Genomic DNA, 19075 nt, shown 5'->3' with positions numbered 1-19075 from the left:
GTCCCAAGTGGACAATATTGTATGGCATTCTATGTGTACAGGCCAAAAAAAATTGTGTCATATTATTTCAAGGTGTTTGAGGGCAAATTTGCATGTCATTTAGGTTTCCCCAATTTATTATTATTATTATTATTATTATTATTATTATTATTATTATGTTTTGGAAGTAGTGAATACTATTCAGAATAATGCATATTATTCAGAAATAGTACACACAAATTTTGCAAATAGTGCACTCTTTTTAAATAGTGTGCACTACAAATTTCAGTATTTGTTTTAAACTTTGAGGATGATTTTTTCAAAACTGAGGATCTTTTTAAAACTTTTGTCATCCAGTTTGCCCCTGCTTTTTTGTGGCAATGGACAAACAGAGATTGTCAGTGCAATTTTGTTTAGTAAATGTTGGTGCACCTTGATTTAAATATTAAAATCAAGACACTCCAGGAAGTTAGACTATCAGGACACAAACACATCTTTATTTCCAGCACAAAACAGCAATATTGCTTGGTTAGAAGTGGAGAGGACAATTTTCAGGATCATTTATCTAGATAAAATGGATTGGCTGAAAATTACCCTCTCTATTCATCTAGAAGTACTGCCGGCTGACATAGCACGTGCATCTACTTTCAGCCAGACTGCAAGAGCTCATTTGCAGAAGCATAATTAGGTCAGAAGAGGATAATAGCACACATACAGTACATTGCATTTTCACAAGTATGTTCATTATTTTACACCAAACTGTCATGCAAATGAGTAGATGCAAAATACAAGGGTGCTGTTAGGGGGTCATTTTGTAACAGCCTGTATACATTTTTTAATCAAAAATGGCTATGCGTTACAAAAATTTTGAAAGGAAAAATACGTGCGTGCTTTCCCTTTGAAAACTATTCCACCAAACTATCCTTATACAGTCATAATTGTTAATTTGTACGTAGATTTTTCTGGGAATATTTGTTTTTCGGAAAAGCAAAAATATGCGTGTTAGTGCAAACCCCTCCACAACTCCACCCCTGGAAACATCCAAGTACCTGTTTACCTGCATATCAGGGGGTCAATTTTATAACAGGTCATTTCCGACAGTAAAGTACTCTTGTTTACCTATTCTTCCCCCATTAACTGTGAATAGATTTGTTGTGGTATATATGTAACCCTTAGTGGTGGTGTTAATCCCACGGACACACATATATTTATTTCTCTTCAGGGACTGCTCCGGCTAGCAATTTACTCCCATGCTTGACTCTTAATCCTGGGGGGATTCTTTTTATGGGGGTAAGCTTTCACTTGTGGCGCAGACCATGGTGTCTTGCTACATAATGTGTTTAAATAATGTAGTTGCTTCCCAAGAGGTGAAAGGCTGTGATAATTCAGACAGGATCAGGGTCTGGATGTTAAAATAAAGTTTGCTAAGGATTATAGTTTCTGCGGGCAAACGATACAAGTCTTTCCAGACGTTTCCCGAGCCACTCAAGCTCGCAGGAAACAATTTTTGGCTTTGAAGAAACAGGTTTTAGATATAGGAGCCAGTTTCTTCTTAAAATTTCCCTGCAAATGCCAAATAATGTATCAAAATAATAAATTTGTTTTTCTGGACCCAGCTCACTTGGAACGTTTTCTTAGGGATAAATCTCAATCTTAATGGTTGTAAGGGAAATAGGTTGTATAAGAAAATAGATACACTGCGAGCAATATTTCTAATCACCTCCTAGACGTGGACTGTAATTATGAAAATTATGTTAAGGTAAAATTTTCTGATATATTACTTGTTTTTCCTGCTTTATAACATTTTCTTCTGTTAATGTTATAACTCAATAAATATTAAATAAAAAAAAAATAAAGTTTGCGTATCGGTAATCATAAAGTCCATTTATCAATAGTGTTAAAGTTACATCTGAATGCTGGTGGAAGTGCAATCTCTATGTAGGAAGTAGGGGTGTGCATTCGTTCCCTACGAATTGGGAATCAGCAACGTATAGGGCCCTATTGTTGTATTAGTGGGGAAGTGAAACGTATCGTGATTCCCCACGAATACAACGAATCTTCGCTGAATTATTCAGCCGCCTAAAGGAGCCAATTTAAACAAAGCCTCCACCCTCCTGACCTCCCCAAGACTTACCTAAACTCCCTGGTGGTCCAGCGGGTGGACCAGGAGCCATCCCTTGCACTCACACCCTCGGCTGCTGGTTTCAAAATGGCACCGATACCCTTTGACCTACTATGTCACAGGGGCTACCAGTGCCATTGGTCAGCCCCTGTCTCATGGCCATCGGCGCCATCTTGTGCTCCTACCAAGTGAGAGGGGCTGACCAATGGCACCGGTAGCCCCTGTGACATAGTAGGTCAAAGGCTATCGGTGCCATTTTGAAACCGGCAGCCGAGGCTGTGAGTGAGGGGATGGCTCCCGGACCCCCCGCTGGACCACCAGGGAGTTTTGGTAAGTCTTGGGGGGGTCAGGAAGGTGGAGGGTTGTAGTTAATTTAATTTTAACGGGGAAACGAATAGGAATTAACGTATAAACGTATCGGGGGGGCCCCCTTGCCGAATGCAACGTATCTGCCCCCCGACGTATACGAATCCCGAATGCAATGTATGGCATCCCTCTGCACATCCCTAGTAGGAAGTGTTCTTTTATTCAGGCATCTGGGTAGAACTTTGTGATAATATTTATGACACAAAACTCACCTAGTGGCCAACCAAGGAATCCTATTTGAGGATTCCTACTGCACAGAAAAAATCTTACCTTGCTTTATTTCCTTCCTGGACACCCAGCCTGTCCTGGTCCCATGAGTGGAGATCCAATTGGGATCTCCCAGTCTTGTTCTTTCATCCTTAGGTGATTTTTTCAAGTGGGATCAGGCTACCTCACCAATGCAATCCCATTGGGGAGGAGAGATCCAAAAACCTCCCCATGCTTTTCAGGTCCAAAAAATACTTCTAAAGTTTAAACTGGATACATCTTCTGCCCTCACTGTCTCTTGCAATAGGATCCATCACTGGTGCTTGCTCACCTAGGGGTAGATTTTATAAATTTGTGCACGTGCGAACAAGAGTAAGTGGGATTTCAATAGATACGCGCGTAGCCGCACGTATCCATTAAAATCCGGTATCGGCGTGCGCAAGGCTGCCCAAATTCAGCAGCCTGTGCGTGCCGAGCCGCGCAGCCTGCCTCCGTTCCCTGCGAAGCCGCTCCGAAATCGGAGCGGCCTCGGAGGGAACTTTCCTTCGGCCTCCCCTCACCTTCCCTTCCCCTACCTAACCCACCCCCCCCCCCCCCGGCCCTATCTAAACCCCCCTACCTTTGTTGTACAAGTTACACCTGCTCTAGGCAGGCGTAACTTGCGCGCATTGGGCCGGCCGCTGGTGCGTCAGGGTCTGGTCCGGGGGCTGGTCCGGAGGCCGCGGCCACGCCCCGGAACGCCCCCGATGATGCGCCAGCCATGACACGAATCCTGACATGCCCCTGGAATGCCCCTTGATGACGCGCCAGACGCGACATGCCCCCCGACACGCCCCCCCAGGAAAGCCCCGGGACTTACGCGCATCCCGGGGCTTGCACACACCACCGAGCCTACTCAACATAGGCTCAGCACGCACAGGGGGAGTTTGGGCCAGGTTTTCGGGGGGTATGTGCATATCTTATGCGCGTACCCTTTTGAAAATCTGGCCCTACTAGGGTTTAGACTGAGCTCTCAGGTCTTTGGTCCTCTTTGAGAGACCTTTCACTCCCAAAGGGGCATGAGATGTAAAAATCTATCTCTTCTGTTAACTAGTAAGAGAAAGACACTCTGGTAGGGCGTGCCCAATGAAGTATCACTTCTAACTGAAACTCCATCTGGGTGAAACAAGGAGGCCTCACCAGAGTATAAAACTTAAACATCCTTACTGTTCAAAGGCTTCCTCAAACTGATCCCATGGAGTTCTAAAATGGCTGGACTAAATAAGGTTGAGGCATCCAACCACAGCCATCCAGGTAGGTGTGACTGAGGCTCATGATATTAGTTGTCTACAGGGACCTTGTGACATCTAATGACCAACTAGTAGGGGTGCCACATATATGTTTAAATTGTTCTGTTCCTACTTGTAAGCTAGAGTGATGTCACAGAAGGACTACATGTCCCTATAATTTTTTTGCTTTGGCCCTTTATGGTCACATGTTTCCAGGTCCCACATATTCTGGGTCCTTCCTATATAGTCAGATTCTGGTTTATGCCTGCCGAGAGGCTTTCAGTGTAATGTGTGCTTCTGAAAGAAAGAAGCAAGCTGCCTCTTATCTTGAAAAGGCATTTCTTTTTTCCATACACATATATTCAATAAGGGCCAGATTTTAAAAGCTCTACGCATGTAAATCCAGGTTTGATAAACATTTTTTTGGGGGGGTTAGAGTATGGCTGGGGGGGGGAAGGTTAGGGGAAGGGCTGGGAAGGTTAGGTTAGGGGGAAGGGAATGGGAGAAGTCCACGGGTGTCGGCGCGCACAAGGTGCACTAGTGTGCACCCCCTTGCATGCGCTGATCCCTGATTTTATAACTAGCGTGTGCACATGTATACCCTTGCACAGGTCTTAAAATCTACCCCAAAGTGCACACAATAAGTGTGCTTAAATCTTGAGTACAATTCCTATAACAGATATTTCAACTCTAGAGTCAGTGCTCTGAACCTGAGATCAACCTCTCTTCGTTCTTCCCTCCCAAGACTGCATACAGTAAGATATAAGTTTTGATACCCGTTGAAATAAAACATCGTTAGAATTTAGCAAGGTGTCTTAATTGGAGATTCAGTATCTGGTATAGCTGAATGATTAGCAGTGTACGAGTGATGTGAGATCATTGACATTAGGCATGTGCATTCTTTTTCCATGAATTAGACAATTTCAACAAAATTGTCTAATTCATCATGGTTCAGGGGCACCAAAAAATGAACAGAATTTTTCCGAAATTTTGGAAAAATTCGTAGCTTGTGTTAGCGCGCACTAACACAAAAATCAGGACCCACGAAGAAGAAAAAAAACACAACTGCGGGAAAAATGAAATTTCCCGTGGGGGCCTGAAAACAAAGCTTGAACCAAAAAAAAACAAACAATGCACATCTCTAATTGACATTTGAAAATTACCCTTCCTAGTTACATACTTTCCACTGGTTTTCAAAGAGAAACAATCTTCACTGTTTGTTTTGGAAAATGTTCATAAATTATGAATGCTAAAAGCGCTTGCATACTTTACAGCTATGCAGGCAATTTGAAAGTTGCCCTTTCCCCTCACCCTGCATTTCTTCATTAGCGTTGGTTCTATTACTGTAGCACTGGTGTTAAGAAGTTGTGTATAAAAGCTACTGGAGGAAATTTTCAATACTATGCATTTTGATGCAAAGTGAAAGTCTGGACATATTTTACCAGAGTGCTTTGTGCCAAAGGAAAAGTGTACACCTACTTTCCTTTGAAAACTGTTTAATGAAAAAAAGTGTCCCCAGAGAACTAACCTCCTTTTTCTGGGTGGACTTTTTCCAGCCAAATTAATACAGATAAGACGTGATTTTCAAAAGCATTTACATGCTTAAAGATGGGGTTTACACATATAAATGCACTTTACACAGGTAAATGGCTTTTGAAAATTGCTAAAATAGTAGTTACATTTACACGTGTAAATCCCTTTGAAAATTACCCACAAAATTGTCTTTGAAATTCTAAACTGCTTGTATTAATGCCTTTCCCCAACCTAAACCTGTCCCAGGAATGGCTGCAAAAATATGCAGGTAAAAGTATGTGAACCATAGAATGACTTGCATACTTTTACCGGCACCCAGGGTGGGCAATAAATGGCTTTTGAATATTGCTCTTCCTCTTCTCTTGGTCTCTTTCTTTACCTTGCCCTATTTGTCCTCCATAATTATCAATATTATTTTATTTATTTTTCATTTGGATTTACAAATTGGATCTTTCAGAATCCTGCAGGGTAAAACCACAGTCAGAGTTTGCTCCCCATTAGCCAAATCATTCTAATAGCCCATGTAGAATTGGGAAAGTATCTGGTATATGAGCAAGAAAGTTTGGATCTATTTTTTGGGAACCTAACAAGTAATACATGTGACCTGGATTGGCCACTGTCAGAGACAGGATACTGGTATTGATGGTATTTCTTATGCAAGTTGGTTCTGTGTGTGTCTGTTTCAAGAAGGCTTCCTGGGAAGTGTTAATTCAGGTGCATAATCTTTGTGATAGCAGCTATTTTTAGCACCTGCCTTTCTTCTGCATCATTGCACAAAATTGTCTTTAGCCAATCTCCTTATATTTCCATTATTAGATAGGGTCAAACTATAGTTGACAGATGGATAAATTGTAATCAGGTCTGGATGAATATATAGGAAACTCCATTGCTTCACATGCATGGCCTGCAGATTGACCACAGCTGTCCACATAATTCTGAAACTTTTTTAGGGGTCTGCACTGTAAACTAAATCTATGAAGGTCCATATTCAAAGCACTTTTGCAGCTAAGTTCTGGACTTAGCTGGAAAATCCTGCAGTTTCACTAGTCCAATTTATCTTGCTAAATAATAATCCAGCTAAACACTTAGCGGGATATGTCAGGGACAAGCCGGGGGCATTCAAGGGTAGAACAATGTTATACACCTAATTTCCTGCTAAATTAGCTGGCTTACCCTTGAACTGCTCAGAGCAGTCCTAAAGTTATCTGGATTTATGTATTTGGGTAACTTGATACTTAATTGGCGATATTCAAAATACAGTTATTTAGGAAAAACAAAAAAAACACAAATCTCCTATCACTTCAGGCCCAGTAGCCCCCACCCCAACCCAACCCCAGTACTTCAGAGTAGTTGTGGGTTAGCCCCTGATCCCTCCCAACTACGCTTAATCTCCAAAATTTGAAAAAAATGAAGTGGGCCTTAGAGATCCAAGGATAGGCCCCTCCTCTTTCTACAGTACTGAGTTCAAAAGCACAGATCCCCCTCCTTTTCCCGAGCTATTCATTACCTTAATAGCTCTGACAGCAATGTTGTGAGCGTTCACTTCCAGTGCTGCTTTCAGAACCTTGCTGGAATGCCTGGGAGCAGGTACGTTTTTACCACACTTCCAGCTGGGGTCCGGAGGGGCATGGGAGGGTGGAGAAGGTGTGGTTAGGGGTGTGAGAGGGGTAGAGGACAGAAAGGGACTTGGCGCTTTGGGGCTCAATGTCATGGAGGGGGAGTGGCCTTAGGTCACTACTAGGGCTTGCTTCTTTTTTAATTTTGGGGGCTAGGGAGGGGATTGGACAGTAGCCTACAATGACTTTGAAGTATTTTGGTGAATGGGGAGGAGGGCTGGGGGAACAGACCTGAAGGCCAAAAAGGTAACTGGAAAACAAACAAACTAGCTTTATTCTGAATAAGAACATAAGAACATAAGAACATGCCATATTGTGTCAGACCAAGGGTCCATCAAGCCCAGCAAGTACCTGGCAAGTACCCAAAAACTAAGTCTATTCCATGTTACTGTAGTTAGTAATAGCAGTGGCTATTTTCTAAGTCAATTAATAGCAGGTAATGGACTTCTCCTACAAGAACTTATCCAAACCTTTTTTAAACACAGCTACACTAACTGCACTAACCACATCCTCTGACAACAACTTCCAGAGTTTAATTGTGCGTTGAATAAATTCTAAATTATGAATAACCCATAATCTGAACAAAAAAAGACCTGTTGCTTCCATGGGATTACTGTTGTTTTTCTTACGAACTTTGAAACCTTGTTCATTAATCATAGTTGGGACCTGTACTTCAGTTATACATCATTTCTCATTCAGTTACTTCATTCATTACTTAAGGTACTTGTTTAAACACAACTACGAGGAAGCTCACAGAACACTGGAGGGTAGAGCACCTGATCATGATGTGGCTCAGTGTCAAAAGCCACTCGTCAGAAGTTCCTTTAAAAAAAAGAAGCATTGGGGTTTGAACTCTCCCTCTGATCTGACTGATTCATGGCTTATATCTCTCTCATTAGTAGAGATTTTGACAGTGTCACCACATGTCTTTGAAGCTCTGACAGTGTTTATGCATGCTGCATTAATGAACATCCTTAATTGCACATGAAGCAGACCTAGTTTAATGAGACATGCAAAACCTTTAAAATGCTAACACTCTTTCACCTAAACTTCAGAATGTATAAGAATTATCATCCTCACTGGATCCCCTTCATAACTTGCATCAAATCAGATTACTAATGAATTTGCTCTAGGAGTTCCTGCCAAATCCATTTTATAGGCTCACAAAATTTAATTTATGATATGATAGCTCTGAAGTAAATAGTAGTGTGGAGGATGCTAGTCCTCCTTAGTTGGTTTCCTTTGATAGGTCATTGCAATGGAAGATTTATTGAAGAATGGTCTGGGTAAATAATTGTGAGGCAAATGTTTACATTTTTGAGTACTATTTCACTTATAGGAAGATCAATCAATCAATCAATCATCTTGCTATTCATAGTCAGTCTGTTCGTAGCTAAATCCATAATATGTTGATGCAAGTTCAGACTGTTGGAAGATGAAATGATAATATCTCTAACATTTATATGCTGCTATCTTTGAACAAAGTATAACCCAATAAATATACATTGTGCAGTATAATACATCAATAAAAATACATACATTTATTATCAGCCTACTGAAAGACAACAGCTCTAGCACTGAAAAAAACAAGAGCACAAGCGTTGGGTGAATACAATAACCAGCAGAAAGGAATGTTCCAAAGGTAGTACTTAAATTATATCTCTGAGCAGCAAGACCTTCATTTCCTTCACCTCAGATATTAAGTCAGAGATTTCATTGGTAGAGAGAAAAGCCATGGCTCCAGTTGCATCTAGCACAGCTCCTCCAAAACTTCAGTTGAGGTGTTGGGCTCAGTTTGGATTTGGGGTAATTTATGAAGAACCCTACTAATTCCAGCATCTGGATGGTATTTACCAATGGTCTCTCTGTCTCTTCCTGAGAAGTGTCATTGAATGGCTAAACATCCAGATACGGAAATGCACGCACCTCTAGTTTACATAGAAATGCCATGATTTCAGCAAGACATTATGAATACACGAGAGGCTGGTGTTATGCCAAAGGGCAGAATGCGATGCTGGAGGTAGCGTTCCTCTTTTATAAATCTAAGATACGTCCTGTGATTGGAATTTATTTCTAGATGTATTGCTTCCTTTAAATACAGAGAGAACATAATGAGTTTTTGTTTTGAAGGGGTAACAAAGGGCAATGGTAAACATCTTGAATTTTTCCCATTATGAAGTACTTCTTCAAGGCCCTTAGGTCTAGGATGGGACAGAATTCTCCTTGGGGACTATGAAGCAGCTGGAACAATTTCTCATGTAGTGGAACAGGCTCAACCATTCTGGCCTCCAAGAGGGCCCAAATAGTACTTGGCAATTGTTGTTAGGTCACCCATCACTATTATGGTGTGCCTTAGAGGTCTATTTCATCCCTATTGTTTAACCTGTATCTGAAGCCTTTAGCTGATTCAATAAGAAGTTATGACTTTGGGTTTTCATTTATCCAGCTGATATTTAGTTGCTCACTCCTTTAATGCTGGGAAAACTGATGACTAGGTCAATCGATGGATGGTTTAAAATAAACTGCAGTTGAACCCTTTAAAAACAGAGGTTCCTATGGGAAGAAGGCAGACCTCTATCGCTCTTGTGCTAAATGGTATATCATTAGCTTGTAAACAACCAGTAAGCAGTTTAGGTGTGCTGTTGGATGATAAGTTATTGATGGCACCATTCACCTTTACATCCTCTACAGCTCTTTTCTTCACTCTCAAATCTATCCAGAGATTATGTCCCTATTTGTCCAGGGCAAGAGATTATCTCTATTTGGAGACAAATCATTTAAGTGCTGATGGTTAATTCAATCTATTGAAGGAAGAATGTTTCATTTAAGGAAACACGCTCAATCTTTTAAGTGCAAATTGTTAAGAATATATGGTCTAGGTGAATTGCTTTTAGAATTAGTGTCTGTCAGTATACTATTTCAGTTTTTTAGTCATTCTTTCTGCAAGAAAGTAAAAGAATGCCTCATGTCCTGGTCTTATCCATCCATCTGTGCTTTTTTTTTATTATTATTCTTTATTTATAGAATTTTATAATTTGCAAACATAGCAATAGTTTGTAACAGAAATATGTGGAAAATCACAAATTACAAAAAAAGACTTCCAAGATACATTTCAATAAGTAAAGAAAAAAGAAAACAATTCCACTCCAAGCAGAAGTACAAAAAAGAAGAAAAAAGAGAGGAGAGGAAAAGTTTAAAGGAGAATAAACCAGAAAAAGATTGACTCAGGAATAAAGACTTAACATTGTATATCCAGCGTTAATTAACTAACAATCATGGAGGCACAGGAGAGGAAGTAAGTGGCTTACGGGACTCAACAAAAGGTTTTAACTGTTCTGGAAGAAAAAAGATAAAACATTTTTCTCCTTTCTTGATTATACATTTACAAGGAAAGCAAAGAACAAAGGAAAAGCCTAAAGAAACAACATCTTGGTGAAAAAGGGGGTACCAGGAGTGGCAAGAGGCTTTAACAGAGGTGCAAACAGCAATGAGAGGGTCCAAAACGCTCCACAGCTTCAAAAGAGAGCACTGATAACAGTTGCATGAACTCTTGAAGGCAGCACAACAGGCAAAGTGGCAAGACAAGTGGTATCAACATCCTACAGAACAATGAAAGGGGAACAGAGTGTCAGAAAAAAACACAAGCTGCCGATAAAAGGACAAAGCAGAAGAAAGACTAGCACCAACACACTGAGGAACCATGATAGTGTCAAGAACACCACAAGGAGTAGAGTGAGTCATCTGGTGTATGGCAGTAAGGAAGAGTGGCAGAAAGTTGATAGGGGTAAGACAGGCTGGCAGAGCAGAGGTAGTCTGGTCCCTGTGGATTTGATAGTGGCAAGACAGGCTGGCAGAGCTGAGGTAGTCAGGTCGCTGTGGTGTTGATAGGGGAAAGACAAGGAGGCAAGACAAGACAAGGCCCAGCCCGCGGATGGTGTTAGGCCAGTAGTAGTTGCCCATGGCGCGCTGGGGCAGATCATCTTGGAGTTGGGTTATTTGTGAATGCAGCCTAAAGTGGATGGTAAACTCCATCTAAGGCTAAATACCGGCACGAGACCGATAGTCAACAAGTAGTTCAATAAAAAAAAGTGCAGTAAAAAAAAACCTGGCTGCCTGGCAGGCACAGCAGCAAAAAAGAACAAATATCTTTTTCAGCAATAGAAAATTAATTATAGCAAACTAGCAACAGCAATTGAATAAAGATGAGACACTCTGAGAGAGCTCAAACAGCAAACAAGCTTCTCAGATAGAACCCAAGAAGAGAGGAGTGGGGTGAAGGGGTCAGGGCCCCCTGCATGCAGCATGACTGTCAACCGGGGCGTACTGTCCACACGACCCATCTTGAAACATGGACCAAGGAGTCTAACACGCGTGCTAGGACCTGAAACATGATGAACTATGCCAGGGTGGGGAGGAGCTGCTGCGGGTGCAGATCTTGGTGGTAGTAGCAAATATTCAAAAAAGAGCCCCGGGGAGAGTTCCCTTTCACTTGCACAGGAAAGGTCTCCCTAGAATGGGTTGGCCCCTAGAGTGTGGAGGTTCCGTTGGCGTCTAGTGAGAACTGAGCTCTCACTAGTCTTTTAAAATCTGGTGGACGTAGCAGATATACAAATGAGAATTTTGAAGGTCGAGGGGGAGAAGGTTTCCATATGACAGTGGTTCAACATGGTTCAGCGGGTGTTAAGAGATAGGCGACACCCGGGGAGAGATCCCTTTCCTTTGTGCAGAAAAGGGCTCACTGGAATGGGTTCACCTGAGAATTGGGCCTGAGCCTTCAAAGTATGGCAAAGAGGAGGAGGTTTCCATGTGAACAGAGGTTCTGGTTCAACATGTGTCAGTGGCTACTAAGAGATAAGCTACACCCAGGGAGAGTTCCCTTTCCTTTGCGCAGGAAAGGGCTCCCTGGAATGGGTTCACCCCAGAGTGGGGCCCGAGCCTTCAAATTGTGGCGAAGTGGGGAAGGTTTATTTTTATTTATTTAACGCTTCTTTTTACCAATGTTCGTTTGCACATTACATCGGTGTCCATGTGAACAGCGGTTCAACATGTGTCAGCGGGTGTTAAGACATAGGCAACACCCGGGGAGAAATTTTTTTCCTTTGCGCAGGAAAGGGCTCCCTGAAATGGGTTCGCCCCGAGAGTGGGGCACGAGCCTTCAAAGTGCGGCGAAGTGGAGGAGGTTTCCATGTGAACAGCGCTTCTGGTTCAACATGTGTCAGCGGGTACTAAGAGATAAGCTACACCCAGGGAGAGTTCCCTTTCCTTTGTGCAGGTATGTTGTGGTTTGATCTGTCACTTTTTCCTGAACTGATTCACTGCCAGACGAAAATGGCATCTTTTTTATTTGTGAAAGATAATTCAACAGAGAATGCTTTTAGAGCAATAGAGACTGCCATTTGTGAAGCAAGAACTGAGCTGGAGATTATTTGTGAATACCCAGAAGCTATTAACTGTACTTATGTACTTCAGCTGATGACAAAAGAACTTGAAGAGCTCTCAAAAATAAGAAAACTGCTACTCAAGTTCAAATCTACAATATCAACCTATGTTGACTTTGTATCCCACACAGTGCCTCTGTAAACTATGGGAACCCAGAGGATGAACTAGAGTACAACTACCACTAGTTTTCTATAGTACTAGAAACATTAATGTTGGCAACTAAGAAAGATTTAGGGAAAATGGCCCATATTATGAAGGTCATGAAAACTATTGAGCATATGAAATATGAAGCTCCAAACATCTTAAGTCAGTTTTTTATGTTCTTACATTCCAAATGTTGCAAAACAGGAAAAATAATTTTCTGGAAAGAAGTGATGCACAAATACATGAAACTGAAATTAGAGAAACTAGAACTAATTTCAGATAGGCACAGCGTTTGGGGTCATGCCCTTGTAGTGACGTAAGGGCTGAATGGGCAGGCACATCAGTTGAGGTCAGGCCCTTGTAGTGACATAAAGGCTGGACAGACAGGCACAGCGTTTGGAGTCAGACCCTTGTAATGACGTAAGGGCTGGACAGTGGACAGACAGGCACAGCATTTGGGGTCAGGCCCTTGTAGTGACCTACGGCCTGGATGGACAGGCCCAATGCTTGAGGTCAGGTACATGTGCTGATATGATCTGGAGCATATGAGGTAGTTGGAGTTGCTGCAAGGCTTTAAATTGCTTTTATTCATCTTGCCATTCACAGGGAAAATCTGGAAACCAAAGCAAAGGCATGTTTATTTTCAAAAACACTAGCATTTCCATCAACTCTGGTGCCAGCCTTGAACGATGAGGGCTCATGATATCCCCTGTCATTGAAAATACACGTTCACTGGGCACACTGATTGGTGGACATGACAGACATCACTGAGCCATTTTGGCTAGGTGTGGCCAGACAGTGGACATGTGTGCCCAATATGCCAGCGGATCTGTCTGCATGTCCTCTATGGGCTGTGTGAGATACTATGTCACTGACATTTGTGCTGGTGTCTCCTTTGCTTGGGTGAGCTTAGAGTCCTTCTTGCCAGCTGCTTTCACTCTCGCTCGTTCCAGAACAGATGCTCTTTTAGAGACAACATGGCTTTGGCTTACTGATGTGGAGGAGGAAGTACCAGCTGTCGCTGACAGAGTGCTGCTCCTGCTTGGGCTTGCACTATTCTCTGAAGTGCTCGCTGTCTCCTCCTCTGCTTCATGCCTAATCTGTCTCTGCCTATGGCACTCCTGTTCATGGATGTTTACTAGCAGCAGGTCCTTCACAAATGTGAGACATTCGGACTGTAGGGCGAGTTTCCCTTTCACATGGGGAACACAGACTGTGGCGAGCATATATCTGAGGCCTTTTGTTAAAGGTCTTAATCTCTCTTGCACCTGCTTCTGCAAAACGTCCAGACAATGCAGCACCTCTGCTGTGATTCCCTCTTCCTGTTTAAAGCCCTCCAAATTTTCCTCCAGAAAATTAACAATAGGGATGATGTCAGCCAAGGTGGCACTTCTGGAATTCAGCTCCTCCATGGCATCCTTGAAGGGCTGCAGGATCTTTACCAGCTGATTCATGACTAACCAATCGTGGTGCCCTAGGGAACTCTGCACACCTTTGTCCATTTCCACAGAAAGGTCATGAAGGGGTGTCTGCTGCTCCACTAACCTCTGCAGCATCATATAGGTGGAATTCCACCTGGTGCTAATGTCTTGAATGAGATGCTTGTGTGGTATCTTCAAATCAGTCTGCTTTTGTCGGAAAACCTGCCCCGCCTTCACACTTCTGTGGCAGAACCCTGCTATGTTCCTGCACTTGTGTATTAACGTATGCAGGTATTCATTCCCTTTGTGATTGGAGTCCAACCCCAGAGCTGCCTTCACTACCAGGTGTATTGTGTGTGCAAAACATTGGATGTTCTGAAACCGCCCATCGGATATTGCCTTTACCATGTTTGCACCATTGTCTGTGACAAAGAACCCTGCCTGAGTTTTCCTGTCTCGCTGGTGTAGTTGCCAGCCAGCCAGCATCTGTATGATGCATGCTAGAATATTGGCTGAGTATGGGCATCGTCCATCAGGTGGGTGTGCAGTAAAGCCCACCTCTACCCTGATACTTGTTCAGTAATAGAGCTGCTGCGTGCCCCTGCCTCAGCCAGGTCCCATCAGTGTGCTGTCAGGGAGAGGTAAGAGTGTGCAGCATTCATGGCGGTCCAGATATTGCAGGTAAAATGCACACTCCCTTCTGCCTTAGCTAGCAGCGCTTGGATGTGACTGTGACACTGGTTGTGCAGGCTGTGGATGACCTTTTTGCTAAATGTGGTTCTGGAGGGGACTTTGTAATTTGGAACTAAGGCCTTCAGCAAATGCTTAAAACCCACATTCTCCACTACCTGCAAGGGCTGGTAATCAAGGGCGATCATTTTCCCAATGCTCCTAGTTACAACTTTTGAGGCTGCCTACCTCCTTCCCCGGGATAGCATTACTGAACACCATCCATTTCCTCCATGGTGGGTTGTCGCTTCTGACACATAGCAGGTGGCTTCTGGCCTGCCACCTGACTGCTAGAAGTTGCTGAGGTGTTGCGTCCGTCGGTGCTAGATGGCTTCGCCCCGTTTGCCTCCTCATGTTCACAGCTCCTCCCGCTTACCAAGAAAGATGGCTACTGCCTCGTCTACAAGCCGACCTCTCCAGCGTCCCCAGAACAGCTATGGTGCAGCCTTCCGCCATGCTCCTCCCAGGTACCTACTAGGGTGCACACACATGCATCACCCACGTCTTTATTCCAACCTTGGTGAGAACCTCGGGGGCATTCCCCTTTGCTGACATCACGCCATCCGGGTATATAACCTATTCTAATTTGCTAGCTCGTTGAGTTAGCAAGGACTCAAATCCGTTCCTGTCTACGCTTCTCTGCCGCTTCTATGCTGCCGCTGGAAGCTTTCTCTCTGCCCTTCGGGGTAACTGCTAACCTGGGTACCCGCTCCTCGGGGGTCCTCTGCTTTATTTCAGGTGCCTTACAGGGAATAGGTACTCACTTCTCGAGGGCCTGCTCTCCCTGCCTCGGTGCCTGCACTTCTTCTTAAACCTGGTGGAATCGCATACCTACAGCAAACACCTAGTGAGTACTCTAACTCTCAGTCTATGTCATCCACAGTACTACCTTGCTGGGAAACCTTCTTCGGAACCTTCCTGTACCAACGGGGTGATAAGGACTCCCTCTGCCGAGGTCCCTGAGACTGCAACTACCAGACTGCCTCACTACTGCCACCTCTGGTGGTACTCTTCAAGCTGTATAATAAAGAACTAACTGTGTTTGTGCGTTCTGAGTCTAGCCTAGTACTGTTGTCCTCACGGGGCTCCTCCCCATGGGTGTGGTCATCTGCCACAGTACCCATGGATCCACCCAAACACCGCCTAACCATAACATGAGGGTGTGGGATGACTCTGCTCCTTTTCAACCACTTTACGCTGCCTGGAAAAGGGGGATCCCCTGACTGCTGCTGCCACCATCCCCAGATGTTGGCAGTTGGATGTTGCCTCTCCATATGATGCATCATGCCAAAATTAGTTAGATGTCCCATTTGCTTGCCTCTGCTTATAGCCCTGGTACAGTAATTATAATGAGCAAAACGCGGGTCCTCCCTCACTTTAAAGTGGCTCCAGATCAGAGATTTCTTTCGTAATCCCTTCTCTATAGCCTTTGGCATGGATGCTGGCACCAGAGTTGAAGTAGTGGGTGCAACCTGAGAAGCAATGCCAGGTGCATCTGTGCCTGTGCTGACTGCTCTACCTCCTCTTCATCATCAGTTTCATGTCTCCCCTCCACCACTGAAGTGGAGGCTAAGACGGAACTAACTAATCCTCCTAAATCTTCTTCAGCTATGAAGTCTTCCATTTATGATGAAGGGAATCCTATACAAGATGATTCTTCATCAAAATCAGATGCACACAGTGCCTGCACTGCATCATCAGCACTAACACGAGGCTCCTGTCACACTGCTGCTTTTGGGTCTCGCTCTTTTGTCTTGCATGGCTCAGCCTCCCCTTCCCTCACCTCCAAAACAACAGGGTCAGAAATAGGTGGTGGCAGTGCATCATGTTTAAATTTCAATTTTTTCTGGATGGAACTGTCTGCCCCTCTAGAGATTTTAGATTGGAACAGCTCCCTTTTTAAGTTTTATGGTTGACTGGCTCTGCCTTTTCTAGTGCCTCCTCTGCCAGTCACAATCACTCAACCACGTCTACCTTTCCCTGACATCATGGATTTAATGTCACTGCCTACTAGGGATTTCAATTAAAAGAATTAGTTCTTTATTGATGACTGAACACCTCTGTACCAATATATGGGAGTGTGGATACACACACACACACACACACACAGTACAGTGTCTTGCTGTACACTACAACTGAGTCTGTTGTATATGCACAAAATAAATTTAAACTCCAGAGGTCTACTGGGGATTTGGAGTAAAATAACACTGCTGTATCAGTATATGTGAGTGTGGAAAACTACACACATAAACTGTGCAGTGCTTTGCTGTAAACTACAACTGAGACTGCTGTATGTGCACAAAAAAATGAAACTCCAGAGAAAAGACTGGAAGCCTGACGAAGCACAACTCCTAGTGATGCTGCTTCTTGTTTGAAAATACAAACTCCCAGACAGCCACTGTAACTCTCACACTATCTCCCACCCACACCACCCATACCCTGCCTGCAACCTACCCTAGGGGGGGTAAGATCAGCAGCAAATGGCAGCTTGTCTCAGTGAGAGAGACAGAGAGATAGTCTGAGTTCAATAAAAAAAAAATGCAGTAAAAAAAGCAGCAGAAATGAACAAATATCTTTTTCAATGGAAAATTCTATCAAAGTAGCAAGCAATAGCAATTGAATACAGATTTGAGACACTCAGAGAGAGCTCAAAAGCAACGATCTTCTCAGACAAAACCCTAGAAGAAAGTGCTTGGTGCGCCACGTGCTTAAGGTAGAATTAGTACATCAGGAACAGCATCACAGAGCACTGAGCAGCAATTGGCTGAATTAGAAAAATGCTTCGCTCTGATACATTGGCATTCTTGTCTCCTTGCCAGCACTGTGAACCAAAAGATTGAAACTAATATGATATGTTTCATTTGGGGGGGGATCGCAATGCATTTTGCGAACCCAAGAATGAAACGAACAGGGACGTATTCATTATGTATTGCACATTCGTTGAAAACGAATGCACATCCCAACTAAATTAACCTGGGTCTGTATGTCCGAAAGGTACTTCTGGAATTTAGTTGAAAAATGATCCATCTTTGCATTAAAAGTATTTAATGAAGTCCTGAAGCCAGCCACAAGATCTCACAGGGCTTCAAAAGTCACCACTGCTGGGTGAGATGGAAGTTTAAAGAACTCACCACTGTCGATTTTCCCAGGTAGAGATGGTAACAGACCCATGCTAGGCTCCAAAACTGTCTCTCCAGTTGATAAGATAGGTCCGGAAAAACACACACACCAGCATTCTCAGCGATACTGAGCACAGGAGAGGAGAGTAGCCCAGGCGGTGAGTCGCAAAGAAAAGCCCCTCTACTGCAGGTATGGAAATTACATTATCATCCGGCGCCATGGAGGGGCTCTCAGAGCAAGGTCTATGAGCAGGTAGTGGCCGGTGATCCGGACTCAGGGACACCTCCTCTGCTGGCACGCGTGGCTCTCCCAAACTGCCCTGCTCATCAGGCTCCTCAATTCCTGACATCGCTGGTGAGGACATGAAGTGGGTAATTTCTAATTGCTGTGTAGAAGAGGGAAAGGACTCTGAAGGAAAAACATGGACCTTCCCCTTGAACTTAGAAGACATTGTGAACAACCGCTCTAAGTTTCAGCAGAAACTCAGGACAGCAAATACCACACATCCTCTCTATGCCGCCATCTTGTCTCCTCGGGATAAGATCCCATCTATCTGTCCTTGATCCCCCTTAATGCACTATTCTGGCCTGTGATGCATGGGGAATTGTGATGGGGGAGACATCTGAGACTGTGGAACCTTTGGTTGGACACAGGCATCCTCATGGCCAGGATATGCAGATGGTAGAGGGGACTGTGACAGGGAAAAGTCAGTACTGACAGTTGTAGTCATGGAGCCAATGGTCAGCCATAGGCATCAAATGGGCCAGGTAAATAGTAAGGATCTGCCATCATTTGAAACAACATAGACAATGTCAATGACAATATCTATGTTGTTTCAAGTCATTTTCTAAACTAAATTATAGAAAAGACACAACATTTTTGTTTTGTCTTTTGGTTTTTGTAAACACTGTTTCCAAATAGTGCATACCGATTTCCTGGACAAATATAGTAACCTGGGAGCCTCCATCCCCGCTACCCCTGGAGAAGTTCAAAGCTCCCCCAGGAAACATAGTATTAGTGAAAATAGAAACATTCCCATGTCCTGTTCCCAACCCCCAACCCCTCTCTTTTGTTTAAAAAATAAACTCCTCCCCACTGGCTGCGCCAGTCCCCATTCATCCACCCTATCCC

The 19075-nt window shown here is 43.5% G+C and overlaps 1 protein-coding gene across 1 annotated transcript in view; it reads left to right on the top strand.

Annotated features, from left to right (window-relative positions):
* LOC115094361 (gamma-aminobutyric acid receptor subunit gamma-4-like) overlaps nt 1-19075 on the top strand; it is a 643570-nt gene that overhangs the window by 502245 nt on the left and 122250 nt on the right. The window lies entirely within an intron of this gene.

The sequence above is a fragment of the Rhinatrema bivittatum genome, chromosome 6 (assembly GCF_901001135.1).
Source record: "Rhinatrema bivittatum chromosome 6, aRhiBiv1.1, whole genome shotgun sequence".
In the NCBI taxonomy this organism is placed as follows: Eukaryota; Metazoa; Chordata; class Amphibia; order Gymnophiona; family Rhinatrematidae; genus Rhinatrema; species Rhinatrema bivittatum.
This window is presented reverse-complemented; position numbering and strand designations above follow the sequence as displayed.